This window comes from Cebus imitator, unplaced genomic scaffold (genome assembly GCF_001604975.1).
Source record: "Cebus imitator isolate Cc_AM_T3 unplaced genomic scaffold, Cebus_imitator-1.0 Scaffold196, whole genome shotgun sequence".
Lineage (NCBI taxonomy): Eukaryota > Metazoa > Chordata > Mammalia > Primates > Cebidae > Cebus > Cebus imitator.
In genome coordinates, this window is record NW_016107511.1 from 1634169 (window position 1) to 1643404 (window position 9236).

A 9236-nucleotide genomic window follows, 5' to 3' on the forward strand; every position below is an offset into this window, starting at 1 on the left:
AAAACATTGGGGAAACTCTCCAGGACATTGGTCTGGGCAAAAATTTATTGAGTAATACCCCACAAGCACAGGTAACTAAAGCAAAAATGGACAAATGGGATCACACCAAGTTAAAAATCTTTTGCACAGCAAAGGAAACAATCAATAAAGTGAAGAGACAGCCCACAGAATGGGAGAAAATACCTGCAAACTACCCATCTGTCAAGGGATTAATAACCAGAATAAATAAAGAGCTCAAACAACTCTATAGGAAAAAAAAAACTTATAATCTGATTTTTTTAATGGGCAAAAGATTTGAATAGACATTTACCAAAAGAAGACATACAAATGGCAAATAGACATATAAAAGGTGCTCAGCATTACTGATCATCCGAGAAATGCAAATCAAAACTACAGTATCATCTCACCACAGTTAAATTGACCTAGATCCAAATGACAGGCAATAACAAATGCTGGTGAGGACGTGGAGAAAGGGGAACCCTCATACGCTGTTGGTAGGAATGTAAATTAGTACAACCACTATGGAGAACAGTTCGGAGGTTCCTCAAAAACTAAAACTAGAGCTACCATACAATCCAGCAATCCCATTGCTGGGTATATACTCAAAAGAAATCACTAATATTGAAGAGATATCCGCACTGCCGTGCTTGTTGAAGCATCATTCACAACAGCCAACATTTGGAAGCAACCTAAGTGTCCATCAACAGATGAATGGATGAAGAAAATGTGGTACATATACAGAATGGAGTACTATTCAGCCATTGAACAAATGGGTTCCTGTCATTTGCAACAACATGGATGGAACCAAGGGTCATTAGGCACAGAAAGACAAACATCACATGTTCTCACTTACCTGTGAGATCTAAAAATCAAAGCAATTTAACTCATAGAGATGGAGAGAGAGTAGAACAATGGTTACCAGAGGCTGGGAAGTTAGTGGGGGTCTTGGGGGAGGTGAGAATGGTTAATGAGTACCAAAAAAATACAAAGAATAAATAAAACATAGTTTTGATAGCATAACAGGGTGACTATAGTCAATAATAATTTAACTGTACACTTTCAAATAACTATAAGAATATAATTGGCTTTTACCACAAAGGATAAATGCTTGACATGGATATCCCACTTACCCTGATGTCATTATTATGCATTGTATGCTTGTATCAAAACATCTCATCGATCTCATAAATATGTATACCTACTATATACCAATGAAAGTTGAAATTAAAAATTAAAAAAATACTAGGAAACTGAATCTATCAGCATATTGAATATATTATACACCATTACCAGGTGGGATTTATCTGAGGAACAAAAAGTTGGTCTAACATTTTTAAAATCCTGGGCACAGTGGCTCATACCTATAATCCCAGCCCTTTGGGAGGCCAAAGCAGGAGGATCTTGAGCCCGAGAATTTGAGGCCAGCCTGGGCAACATAGCAAGACCCCACCTCTACAAAAATAAAAAAATTAGCCGGCCATGGTGGCATGCCCTTGTAGTCCCAGCTACTCAGGGCATGCAAGGAGGAGGAAGAGGCCAGAGGTGGGAGGATTGCTTGAGCTCACAAGCTTGAGGCTGCAGTGAGCCATCATGCCACTGCATTCCAGCTTGAGTGACAGAATGAGTCCCTGTCTCAAAAAAAAAAAAGAATCTATTACTGTCATTCACCATTTCAACAGAATAAAAGAAAAACAAAAACCACATTATCATCTTAACAGACACAAAAAAAGGAAATGGCAAAACTCAACAGTATCATGATAAAAACACTCATCAAACTAGGAATACACTGGAACTTCCTGATAAAGAGCAACTAAGAAAACCCCAAAACTAAAGTCATACTTAATGGTCAGAGATTGAGTGCTGTCTCCTTGCTCAAGCTCAGAAAATAACACCCAAAATGAAGGCCAAGGAAGCAGCCTCAGAAGCAAAACTTTCTCTCTGACCTTCTCCTTGCCTCTCCTGTCTCTGACTCCTCATTCTCCCCTGAGGCTAGCCATAGTAATTAGAATCTCTCCTGCCCAAGGCAGGTCATGCTAACCAGAACCCTGTTTACCCAAAGTCAACCATAAAACCTAAAAATATTACTCTTACTTCCCCTGCCTTTCTGTGTAAAAACTGGCCATAAAGAAATTATCTCACATACTTTGTTTGACTGTAGGTCATAAGACCTCCATTCTGGAAAGAGTCCTGCCCCATACCCAAAAGTAAGGACTGCATGCTCAGAGGCCAAGAGAAATCCGGACAGACAGGCCTTGCAGACTTTCCCCACTCAGTCTATTAGCATTAGACCATACTCTTTTTGTTCAATCGTATTTCTACACAGCTGTCCATACTTCGTTGAACCTAAGCATAAAAATGAATGGGTTCTCCCATAACTTTGCATCTTCATTCTGAAGGCTCCTGTGTCGTGTAAAACTATGATCAAGCAAATTTGCATGTCTTTTCTCCTATTAATCTGCCTCTTGTCAACTACTTTTCAGCAAACCTTCAGGTGGTGAAGGGGAAGTTTTCCCTTGCCCCTCTATCCCTAATAACAGAAGTAAGACAAGGTTGTCTGCTCTGACCACTTCTATTCGATATTATAGCGGAGGTTCTAGACAGGCCAATTAGGCAAAAAAAGAAATAAAATGTACCTAGATTGGAAAGGAAGAAGTAAAATATCTCGGCTCACAGATACCTTTTCTTTTAAGTTCAGGCATACATATGCAGGTTTGTTACATAGGTAAATTTGTCTCATCGGGGTTTGTTGTACAGATTATTTTATCCCCCAGGTAATAATCCTCCTACTCATTAGTTATTTTTCTGATCCTCTCACTCCTCCCACCCTCCATTTTCTGATAGAACCCAGTTTATGTTGTTCCCCTCTTTGTGTCCATGTGTTTTCATCATTTAGCTCCCACTTAGAAGTAAGGACACGTGGTATTTGATATTCTGTTCCTGTGTTAACTTACTAAGGATAATGGCTTCCAACTCCATCCAAGTCCCTGAAAAGGATATAATCTCATTTTTTTTTTATGGCTGCATAGGACTCCATGCATCACATTTGGCACATGTATATGTACCACATTTTCTTGATCCAGTCTCATTGTGGGCATTTAGATTGATTCCATGTCTTTGATATTTTAAATAATGCTGCAATGAACATATGCATGCATGTGTCTTTATAATAGAATGATTTCTATTCCTTTGGATATATACCCAGCAATGGGATTGCTGAGTCAAATGGTAGTTCTGCCCTTAGGTATTTGAGCACCCACCACACTGTCTTCCACAATAGTTTAACTAATTTACACTCCTACCAACAGTGTAAAAGCATTCCTTTTTCTCCACAACCTTGCCAGCATCTGTTCTTTTCTTGACTTTTTAAGTCAAAAATAGGTTCTTGACTTAAGAAAAGAATAGTTTAAGTCGGCCGGGCGCGGTGGCTCAAGCCTGTAATCCCAGCACTTTGGGAGGCCGAGGCGGGTGGATCACGAGGTCAAGAGATCGAGACCATCCTGGTCAACATGGTGAAACCCCGTCTCTATAAAACTACAAAAAAATTAACTGGGCATGGTGGCGCGTGCCTGTAATCCCAGCTACTCAGGAGGCTGAGGCAGGAGAATTGCCTGAACCCAGGAGGCGGAGGTTGCGGTGAGCCAAGATCGCGCCACTGCACTCCAGCCTGGGTAACATGAGTGAAACTCCGTCTCAAAAATAAATAAATAAATAAATAAATAAATAATAAAAAAAAAGAATAGTTTAAGTCATTCTGGCTGAACGCAGTGGCTCACGACTATAATCCCAGCACTTTGGGAGGTGGGCAGACCACGAGATCAGGAGTTTGAGACCAGCTTGAACAACATGGTGAAACCCCATCTCTACTAAAAATACAAAAAAAAAAAAATAGCCAGGTGTGGTGGTGTGTGCCTGTAATCCCAGCTACTCAGGAAGCTGAGGCAGGAGAATCACTTGAACTCAGGAAGCAAAGGTTGCAGTGAGCTGAGATTGTGCCATTGCACTCCAGCCTGAGCGATAGAGTGAGACTCTGTCTTAAAAAAAAAAAAAAATAGTAGCCATTCTGACTGGCGTGAGATGGTATCTCATTGTGGTTTCGATTTGCATTTCTCTAATGATCAGTGATGCTGAGTTTTTTTATATGATTCTTGGCTGCATGGATGTGTTTGTTATTGTTGTTGCTGTGGTTGTTTGAGGCAGAGTCTCACTCTGTCACCCAGGCTGGAGTGTAGTGGCACAATCTCAGCTCACTGCAACCTCTGCCTCCCAGGTTCAAGCAATTCCGCTGTCTCAGCCTCCTGAGTAGCTGGGATTATAGGTGTCCACCACCATGACCAGCTAATTTTTCTATTTTTAGTAGAGACCGGGTTTCACCATATTGCCCAGGCTGGTCTCAAACTCCTGACCTCAGGTGATCCATCTGCCTCAGCCTCTCAAAGTGCTGGGGTAATAGGCATGAGCCACACACCAGGCCTGTATGTGTTCTTTTAAAATGTGTTCATGTCCTTTGCCTACCTTTTAATGAGGTTGTGTTTTTTTTTTTCTTGTAAATTTTTTTAAGTTTCTTATTGATGCTGAGCATTAGACCTTTGTTGAATGCATGGTTTGCAAAAATTTCCTCGCATTATGTAAGCTGTGTGTTCACTGTATTGATAGTTTATTTTGCTGTGCGGTGCTCCAGTTTAATTAGATACCATTTGTCAATTTTAGCTTTCATTGCAATTGCTTTTGGCATCTTCATCATGAAATCGTTCCCCATGCATACGTCCTGAATGGTCTTACCTAGGTTTTCTTCCAGGGTTTTTATAGTTTGGGTTTTACATTTAAGTCTTTAATCCATCTTGAGTTAATTTTTGAATATGGTGTAAGGGGTCCAAATTTAATCTTCTGCATATGGCTAGCCAGTTATCCCAGCACCAATTTTCAAATAGGGAATTCTTTTCTCCATTGCTTTTGTCAGGTTTGTCAAAAATTGGATAGTTGTAGGTGTGCAGTCTCATTCTGGGTTCTGTATTCTGTTTCACTGGTCTGTGTGCCTGTTTTTGTACCCGTACCAAGCTGCTTTGGTTACTGTAGCCCTGCAGTATAGTTTGAAGTCAGCTTTGTAAGTTTTGCTTTGGATTTCGTTGGCTATTTGGCCTCTTTTTTTTTTTTTTTTTTTTTTTTCTCTTTTTTTTTTTTATTTTTTTTTTTTTTTTTTTTTTTTTTTTTTTTTTGGCTCCATATGCATTTTAAAATAGTTTTTTTCTAGTTCTGTAAAGAATGTTAATGGAAGATTAAAAGGAATAGCATTTAATCTATAAATTGCTTTGGGCAGTATAGCATCTTACTTTTACTGATTCTTCCTATCTATGAGCGTGGAGTGTTTTTCCATTTGTTTGTGTCATCTCTGATTTATTTAAGCAGTAGTTTGTAGTTCTCCATGTGGCGATCTTTAACCTCCCTAGTTAGCTATATTCCTAGGTATTTTATTCTTTTTGTGAATGGGAATTTGCTCCTGATTTGGCTCTTAGCTTGACTGTTGTTGATGTATAGGAATGCTAGTGATTCTTGCACATTGACTTTGTATCCTGAAACTTTGCTGAAGTTGTTTATCAGCTTAAGCTTTTGGGCTAAGATGATGTGGTCATCATCTTAGATCCCAGATATAGGATCATGTCATCTGCAAACAGGTATAGTTTGACTTCCTCTCTTCCTGTTTGGATGCCTTTATTTCTTTCTCTTGCCTGAGTGCCCCGGCCAGAACTTCCAATACTATGTGGAATAGGAGTGGTGAGAGAGGGCATCCTTGTCTTGTGCTGGTTTTCAAGGGAAATTCTTCCAGCTTTTGTGCATTCAGTATGATACTGGCTGTGGATTTGTCACAGATGGTTCTTATTACTTTGAAGTATGTTCCTTCAATACCTAGTTTATTGAGAGTTTTTAACATGAATGGATGTTGAAATCTATTGACGTCTTCTGTATTTATTGAGATAATCATGTGGTTTTTTACTTTAGTTCTGTTTATGTGGTAAATCACATTTATTGATTTGCGTGTGTTGAACCAACCTTGTATTTTAGGAATGAAGCCTACTTGATTATGGTGGATATGCTTTTTGTGTTGCTAAATTCAGGTTGCCAGTATTTTGTTGAGGATTTTTGCGTCGATAGTGGCCTGAAGTTTTCTTTTGTTGCAGTTGTATCTCTTCCAGATTTTGGTATCCGGATGATTCTGGCCTCACAGAATGAATTAGAGAGGAGTCCCTCCTCCTCAATTTTTTGGAATACATACCAGCTCTTCTTTGTACATCTGATAGAATTCAGCTCTGAATCCATCTGGCCCCGGGCGTTTTTTGGTTGGTAGGCTATTTATTACTGCCTCAATTTCAGAACTAATTATTGGTCTGCTCAGGGATTCAGTTTATTCCTGGTTCAGTCTTGGGAGGGTGTATGTCTCCAGGAATTTACCCATTTCTTCTAAATTTTCTAGTTTATGTGCATAGAGATGTTCATAATATTCTCTGATGGTTGTCTGTATTTCTGTGGGGTCAGTAGCAATATTCCCCTTGTGGTTTCTGATTGCGTCTACTTGAATCTTCACTCTTTTCTCCTTTATTAGTCTAGCTACCAGTCTATTTATTAATTTTTTTTTTTTTTTCAAAAAATAGGCTCCTAGATTCATTGATCTTTTGAATGGTTTTTCATGTCTCAGTCTTCTTCAGGTCAGTTTTGATTTGGGTGATTTGTTGTCTTCTGCTAGCTTCGGTATTTGTTCTTGTTTTTCTAGCTTAATTGTGATGTTAGGTTGTTAATTTGAGATGTTTCTAACTTTTTGATGTGGGCATTTAGTGCTATAAATTTTCCTCTTAACACTACCTTAGCTGTGCCCCAGAGATTCTGGTATGTTGTATCTTTGTTCTCATTAGTTTCAAAAAACTTCTTGACTTCTTCCTTAATTTCATTGTTTACCCAAAAGTCATTCAGGAACAGGTTGTCCAATTTCCATGTAATTGTATGGTTTTGAGTGAATTTCTTAGTCTTGAGTTCTAATTTGTGCTGTAGTCCAACAGACTGTTATAATTTCAACTTTTTGCATTTGCTAAGGACTGTTTCACTTCCAATTATGTGATCAATTTTACAGTAAGTGCCATGTGGTGATGAGAATGTATATTCTGTTGTTTTTGGGTGGAGAGTTCTATAGATATATATCAGGTCCATTTGATCCAGTGCTGAGTTCAGGTTCAGGTTTTCTTATAAATTTTTTTAAGTTTCTTATTGAGGCTGGAAATTAGATCTTTGTTGAATGCATGGTTTGCAAAAATTTCCTCTCATTATGTAAGCTGTCTGTTCACTGTATTGATAGTTTATTTTGCTGTGCAGGACTCCAGTTTAATTAGATACCATTTGTCAATTTTAGCTTTCATTGCAATTGCTTTTGGCATCTTCATCATGAAATCGTTCCCCGTGCCTATGTCCTGAATGGTCTTACTTAGGTTTTCTTCTAGGGTTTTTATAGTTTGGGTTTTACATTTAAGTCTTTAATTCATCTTGAGTTAATTTTTGGATATGGTATAAGGAAGGGGTCCAAATTTAATCTTCTGCATATTATCTTTGTTAATTTTCTTTCTCAATGATCTAATTTCGTCAATGGGGTATTAAGGTCCCCCACTATTATTGTTTGGGAGTCTAAGTCTCTTTGAAGGTCTCTAAACATTTGTTTTATGAATCTGGACACTCCTGTCTTAGGCACATATATGTTTAGGAGAGTTAGATCTTCTTGTTGAATTGAACACTTTACCATTATGTAATGCCCTTCTTTGTCTGTTTTGATCTTCATTGGTTTTACATCTGTTTCATGAGAAACTAGATTTGCAATCCCTGCTTTTTTCTGTTTTCTGTTTGCTTGATAGACTTTTCTCCATATCTTTATTTTGAGCCTATGTGTGTCACTGCATGTGAGATGGGTCTCTTCAAGACAGTGTGCCAGTAGGTCTTGGTTCTTTAACCAGATTGCCACTCTTTTAATTGGGGGCATTTGGCCCATTTACATTTAAGGTTAGTATTGATATGTGTGGATTTGAACCTCTCATCATGATGTTACCTGGTTATTTTGCAAACTTATTTATGTGGTTGCTTTATAGTGTCACTAGTCTCACTGATATGTAGACAGCATTCTAAGGAATCCACTAAAAAGACTATTAAAATTAAAAACAAGTTGAGCAAAGGAAGGATACAAGATCAATATACATATATTTTTCATTTTTTGAATTCTGTTAAAAACGTAATTGAGGTTTATAATACACAGAAAAGTAAAACATTTGACAGTGGCACAAGGATTAAAGAGATATGAAAAAATTACTAGGTTCTTTCAACATATGTGAATTATAAAATATTAAGATAGATTGTGTTAAGTTAAAGATTTATATCTTAAACCCTAGAGCAACCACATAAACTCATAATAATATAGTGAATAAGCCTATAATAGATATTGTAATCATTAATAATTCACAATCAATTTCAAGAAGTTAAGAAAAAAGAAACGGAAGGTGTATAGCTGCTTCAAGATGAAGCTGAACATCTCCTTCCCAGCCACTGGCTGCCAGAAACTCATTGAAGTGGACGACGAACGCAAACTTGGTACTTTTTATGAGAAGCATATGGCAACAGAAGTTGCTGCTGATGCTCTGGGTGAAGAATGGAAGGGTTAAGTGGTCCGAATCAGTGGTAGGAACCACAAACAAGGTTTCCCCATGAAGCAGGGTGTCTTGACTCATGGCCGTGTCCACCTGCTACTGAGTAAGGGGCATTCCTGTTACAGACCAAGGAGAACTGGAGAAAGAAAGAGAAAATCAGTTCGTGGTTGCATCGTGGATGCCAATCTGAGCATTCTCAACTTGGTTATTGTAAAAAAAGAAGAGAAGGATATTCCTGGGCTGACTGATACCACCGTGACTTGTCGCCTGGGGCCCAAAAGAGCTAGCAGAATCCGCAAACTTTTCAGTCTCTCTAAAGAAGATGATGTCCGCCAGTATGTTGTAAGAAAGCCCTTAAACAAAGAAGGTAGGAAACCCAGGACTAAAGCACCCAAGACTCAGCGTCTTGTTGCTCCACGTGTCCTGCAGCACAAACGGCGGCGTATTGCTCTGAAGAAGCAGCCTACTAAGAAAAACAAGGAAGAGGCCGCAGAATATGCCAAACTTTTGGCCAAGAGAATGAAGGAGGCTAAAGAGAAGCGCCAGGAACAAATTGCGAAGAGACGC

At 38.6% G+C, this 9236-nt stretch overlaps 1 pseudogene across 1 annotated transcript in view; it reads left to right on the forward strand.

The window, feature by feature from the left end:
* Positions 1-8523: 8523 nt before the first annotated feature.
* Positions 8524-9236, forward strand: part of LOC108316986 — a 44653-nt pseudogene continuing 43940 nt past the window's right edge. Inside the window, exon 1 of the transcript XR_001830539.2 lies at positions 8524-9234. The product of XR_001830539.2 is annotated as a 40S ribosomal protein S6-like (transcript). The remainder of the gene's footprint in view (positions 9235-9236) is intronic.